Source organism: Arachis duranensis, chromosome 3, assembly GCF_000817695.3.
Source record: "Arachis duranensis cultivar V14167 chromosome 3, aradu.V14167.gnm2.J7QH, whole genome shotgun sequence".
Classification (NCBI taxonomy): domain Eukaryota; kingdom Viridiplantae; phylum Streptophyta; class Magnoliopsida; order Fabales; family Fabaceae; genus Arachis; species Arachis duranensis.
The window spans coordinates 52,917,392-52,923,626 of NC_029774.3; the positions used below are offsets into that span (position 1 = coordinate 52,917,392).

A 6,235-nucleotide genomic window follows, 5' to 3' on the forward strand; every position below is an offset into this window, starting at 1 on the left:
AAGTCGGATTTGATAATAATATTAATATTATTATTTATGTTTCATTATAATTAGAGCAAATAAAATATATAAATAATATAATAATAAAATTATATTACTATTTATTTATTTTGGGTTTACTACAAGAAAATGTGTATTTATCGACGTAAAAAATCAACGACTATCTCTTTTGTCGATAATTTTTGACGGTTTACTGTCGATATTTTAAAAAAAATAATTAAAAATAAAATAATAAAATTGACAGTTTGGTCGTCGATTTTTTAATGATGCATTAAATCTATTTTTATTATTGTCATATTATCGACGAACCGGAATTGAATATACTTTGTTTTTGAAATCGACGGACATAGCGTCTATTTTAATATTTAAAATATCGACAATCTTTTCATTGATAAATTTAAACGGTCCAAATTACTTTCTAAAATCAAATAAATAATATAGATTTAATGTATAAAATATACACTAAAAGAGTCTTTTTTTTTTTTCAAATTAAAATCGACAAACTTACCATCGATTTTTATTGCTAAATATACCAGCCCTGCGCCCACTTCCCGCTCCAAGTTCAGAAACACAATTTTATCCTTTTCTGCATTCGAGCGTATCAGAATTCAGAAACACCAACCTTCATTCTCCTCTGCTGGCATCACAGTTGCACCGCTGTCACTCCGTTTGCTCGTGCTGCCACTGTCGCTCCTCAGGTATCCTCTTCAATTTCATTTGGAAATTCCTAAATTCCCTTTGATCCTCTCCACGCTGATGACCCCTCTGCTCTTCAGGTATCCCCAAAACCCTAAATTCCCCTTTTCCCCTTCGATTTTCTCTTGTTTTCAGCTTCTGCTTCATGCTAATTCGCTTCTCCTGTTATGTTTTTTCCAATTAGATCCATGTGCCAGAAGGTTGTGATCTTGTTGCTGTTGGAGCACTTGCTGTGGCATTTGGCACTTCTCATGTAGCACTTGTGCATAGAGCTAATTTAACCTCTGGTCAGGTATGTCATACGTAGTTAATTTTTATTTATTTATTTATTGGTTATGTTTATATCTTTTTGGAGTGGTTGAAAAGTTGATGAAATTGCAGGTGTTGGTGGTTTTTGGTGCAGCAGAAGGTGTAGGGCTTACAGCTGTTCAAATTGGAAAGCGTGTGGTGCCATTGTCATTGCTGTTACTAGGTAGTACTAATTTGTTTCAATGCAAGGTTGAATATGACTGATATAATTGTTATGCATTTGATTGATATTTCCATTTACTAGGTATCCTTTGGAGTTGAATGTTTATTGTTTTGCATAACTTGGTTTCAGGGGAGCTGAAAAGGTGCAGATTTTGAAGACTCTTGGTGTTGATCATGTCATCCCTGCTAACATAGCTCTTGTTAAGGTATACTATATCATGAGTTAAGTCTTGATTGATCTAATTATACTAAAGAGCTTATCTATTATGGAACCTCTATATTTGCTTATCTATACTAAAGACACTCTGAGTCAATGAGTGGTTCGGAAAATTACATACAAGTCTTTTTTCATAACATATTCAACTTTTAATTATAACTAGCTTGTGCAGTGAATCAATTATTAGTAACAATGATAAGTCTTATCCTACAAACCAAACTAATTACATGAATAAATGATGCAATTTAAACTCTACCATAAAAGAAACACACTACGAATACGTTAATGCCAATATCGCAGCTAAACTCATGCTATAACTCTCTTTCGTTCTTCCTTTTTGCTTTCCAACCTTTTTTGATTTATTTGTTTTTCTTTTTCTTTTTTCTATTTGTCCCCTAAAAATGAGATACCTTCAATTTAATGGTGTCATTATATGGAACCTCTATATTTGCTTATCTACCTTCAGGAAAGCTTGGCTTGAACTTTCTGTATTATAATTTTTTTTTGTATATTAAGCTCAAACTTATTTTCTGCATTCACCTTTATTTTTCCCTTATCTTTGCCATCAGTGGGATTTTATTTTTGCATTATGTATCATATTCCAGATGAACATCTTTATTAGGGGTGGGGGAGGTATCCACTATTAACAGAAAAAATATTTCTCAAGACTAGATGTGGATGGACTTTAGACTAAGTGGATGAGTAATTTGGATGACTACAAACTTAACAAAATTAAGGTTAAACTAGGTAAGACCGATTAATAAATACCTTAATATTATCTGAATATCGATCACAAACACCCTTAGTTCCTTGCAAAAGCTCTGAAAAAGGGTTGATGTTAAAATAATATCTTCTTAAGTGTCAGATGACATGATGATTGGGTGGTCAGATGGATCATAAACCAACAGTCGAGTCAATACAATCACAACACTTCTTTTCTTAGATTCTTCTGATTCATAGTTTTTTTCTGCACTTATTGTTGAGACTTTGGTTGATACCTTTACAGAGATGATCATTGTGTTGTTCCTCTTTCGAAAAATCCTCATTCCTCTCACGCTGATGGAAATAAAATTACCTTAGCATGGTTAAATTCTGGAGAACTTTTGGAGTGTTTGATCATTTAACAAATAAGTGGTCTTCCTAAAGTATTCTTCTTTTGCTGTAAAGTATTAAAGCATTCTAATACGCCATATTTTTATAAAAATTAGTTTCGTAAATGTATTCTAACCCCCCACATTATTGAGTACAGAACACATTCATGAAAGAAAGCACTTACTGGTTGACTGTTGTATGATAATGTGCCTTGGTGCACTTTGTTTTGTGATCTAGCTTTTCTGTACTTTTGAGTCAGAGGTTCCATATATTTGCTATAGTTTAGTGGAGGTGGTTTTCATGCTTAAAACTCTGTCTTACTCTTACATTTTATATTGATGAATATTGGTAATGGGTTGTTTAGTTATCTTTTTGTATTTAGGCAGGGGATCCTCTTTATGTTTAGTTATCTTTATGTTTTGTTCAGTTGGTGCTGGTCTTTTGAAAATTGAGGAGATTTTGGAAAGGGAGAGAAGGCTGTGGATCTCGAATGACATTGAATTTGAGGAGCAGAATTTTATTGCCTTGATGAATTAAGCAAGAGAGGTTGGTCCCTTCTTCTATCTTTGTATCTTACAAGTTTTTGTATATTCATATTTGATAAAAATGCTTCGTGTAAATCACAAAATCAGCCGCCACAAATGTTGGTTATAAATGAGACTCTTGCTTAATACTACTTTGCATTTGAAGGGGAGTTGTATCAGTTTATATTAACTGACCGAATCAGTCTAAATGGTAAACAATTTGGCTCAGAAGAATGGTTAAAAATGGTGCTTCAAAGTTTTCTGTAGGCTTGTTATTGTTCTTGTCTGTGGGAGGATATTATGATATAATCTCATATAAATAAATTTAATAAATTATTTTCAAAAAATAAAAATGGTATTCGAAAAAATCTAAGAAACTAAAAAAACCTTAACAAGGGATAGAATAGGATTTTGGTCTTAACAAGGGATAGAATAGGATTTTGGTTTGCCTTAGTTGGGAAGATTGATTTTTGCAATGGGACAAGATGGATGAAACAGCCACTATGGTAACACTAGCCTTTTCAGTTTCAACCGTACAATAATCAAAAGCTTACTCCCTGAAATTAAAATATCAATGATATGTTTCATAGAAAAATATTAATAATCCAAACATAAACCTTAGAGTCCACCCTCCCTTATCACTTTTTACCGGGAAAGATTCTCTGCCACATTGCCAAATTTGTGTCATAGTTATCCTTAGCATTTTGTATTAGAAAAATCATTAAGGTGTGTTTGAAAACTTGCAATAATAATGAACCAACTCAGATCTAACTAAATCTAATGCATATTATTTATAATTCATTCAAAATACGATGGATCATTCAGAAACACAGCATAGGGCATGTCTAGTTAGTCATAGAGTAAAAGCTGACAAGTTTTAATAATACTACTGTATCTACTGGTCCTATACAGCTATACTACTAGTTTGGAAGAGTTCTTTAATATGTATCTGAATATATTATGAATTGTGTACAGGATATGGTTGGTAGAGATGGAGATCGCGGCCATGGCTAAGGTCGAGGTCGAAAGGGGAGGCATAGGCTTTCTACCGGCCACCTCCTTGACTGCTCCGACTCGGATGATTATTTAGACGAGTATGACTAGGTTATTTAATTACGTTACTTTGAATATTAGGTATTATTAGTGGATTGCAATTTAAACGAATATAAGTCTAAGTTTATTTATTTATCTTGTTTTGAGTCTTTATGTTAGAGCATTATTTATTACTTTGACAAGTTTGTAAACTCATTATCTAATATTTAATATAAATTTATTTTTATATTTATACTATTTTTTTGTCTTGTTATCTAATATTCTGTATAAATTTTATTTCTATATTTAAAAGCTTATTTGCATTAGTTGTTTATTATTTTTCAAATAGAAAAAGTAATTAAAACATATAACTATTAAAATCGACGGTAAAGCTGTAGCTTTTTAAAATTAAAATAGACAAAGAATTTGTCGGTATTTAAAAAATTAAATCGACGGCAACTATGTCGATTTTAATGAATCAAATATCGATGGCAACGTTGTCGATTTTATTAATCATATTATAGATGAACATATTGTCGATTTTATTAAATCAAATATCGACAAAAATGATATCGCTTTTATATAATAATATCGACGGCAATGTCGTCGATTTTAGTAACAATGTAAAATTCTCATACTCATATTATAGACAGAAACACTGTCGATTTTATTAAATTATTATCGACGGCTAAGCAAGCCGTCGATTTTATTATAATTTTAAAAAATCGACAAGCTTAATAACGACCACCTCTGCCATCCATTTTTCCGTTGAATTTTAATATTATCGACGGCTTAGCCGTCGATTTGACTGTCGATTTTAATGATGTTTCTTGTAGTGGTTCGAAGTTGACTCGTTAAAATAAAACTAATCACTTTAAAATATTATTTTGAAAAAACTCGCGTTAGTACAAAAATTAGAGTTGTTACAATATGTCTATATTCAAAACTAGCTAGTTTTAAATAATTGAAGATTATGAGACGGATTTTAAACTAATTCCAAATTAATTTTTCCAAAGTAATAACAAAATCTAAGACAGAATTAGAATATTTTCCAATACTTCTTACCATTAATGATGAAGAACAAAATTCAATCTTAAAAAGATAAAGAAGCATGAATTAAAATAAAGAAAACACACATTATAAATCCATAAATCAAGCAGAGCTCCTAACCTTCAGCAATGGAGGTTTAGTTACTCATGAAAATAAAGAAAACTAAAGCAAAAGAAGAAGATGAAGGTATGAGATCTTGAATTGTGATCCAAAAATCTTCCTTTTGGATGTTTCCTTTGTAAACTTTATTCACTTAGTTATATCCTAAGTGCTATCTAAAATTCAAATTCAAAAACCAACTCTAATCACGTTATAGGAATGATAAGATAACTACCAACTTAAACTCAAATAAAATCTTATTAATAATTCAAATCTAATCTTGAATCAAATCCTAACAACCAAATTTTTATCTTTTTAAAAGAATTAATGCTAACAAATCTTTTGAATCTTGAATGTTCAAATGAGATTAAGACTTTGCATGCTTGCAGATTGAAATTGGGCCCCGTAAGTGTTGTATCTTAGGAGTTTGAAGTTTTAGAGTGCCAGACGTGCTTCTTCAAATTTGGGCACTGGCCCATTTGTGCCTCCAGGGCCAAAGGACGCTGGGCATTGGTGAGGGACTGCTGGACATTGGTGAGGGGTTGCCGGGTGCCGGCAACTGGACATCAAGTGGCAGTGGATGGATGTTGGAAACTCATTGTGATATTTTGGGCATCCAGTTTTAATGTTTTGGATCTGATTAGATTTTCTTTAGACTATATTTGTGTTTTTTTTATTAAAAAAAATTAATTTTAAATTATTTTAAAAACAAAAATTTAAAAAAACACAATAATACTAAAATAACTTCAAATACTTAATTAATTTTTTTAGAAAATATAAAAATTTTAATTAAGGTTTAATAAATAATTAATTTTATATATATCACAAAAAGATATTTGTCTTTAATTTCATTAGAAACGAGAAAGGAATCTCAAGTTTCGATAAATGAATAAACGTTGAAGTTTTTCAGATTTTTTAAATGAATTTATGGAAATAATTTTGATATCTCATTCTGTCACACACACCGAAAATAAGAAAATCTAATTATAAGTTATAAAGACAAAAATTTTTTAAAAATTATAATATTAAATAAATAACGCTAGATACGATAGTA

The 6,235-nt window shown here is 30.7% G+C and overlaps 1 long non-coding RNA gene across 1 annotated transcript; it reads left to right on the plus strand.

Moving 5' to 3' along the window:
- Nucleotides 1-540: 540 nt before the first annotated feature.
- Nucleotides 541-4,285, plus strand: LOC107479370 (uncharacterized). The gene is made up of 6 exons (XR_008006903.1): nucleotides 541-776; nucleotides 881-988; nucleotides 1,078-1,168; nucleotides 1,298-1,373; nucleotides 2,904-3,022; nucleotides 3,976-4,285. It is a non-coding gene; the product is annotated as an uncharacterized LOC107479370 (long non-coding RNA).
- The last annotated feature ends 1,950 nt before the right edge of the window (nucleotides 4,286-6,235 follow it).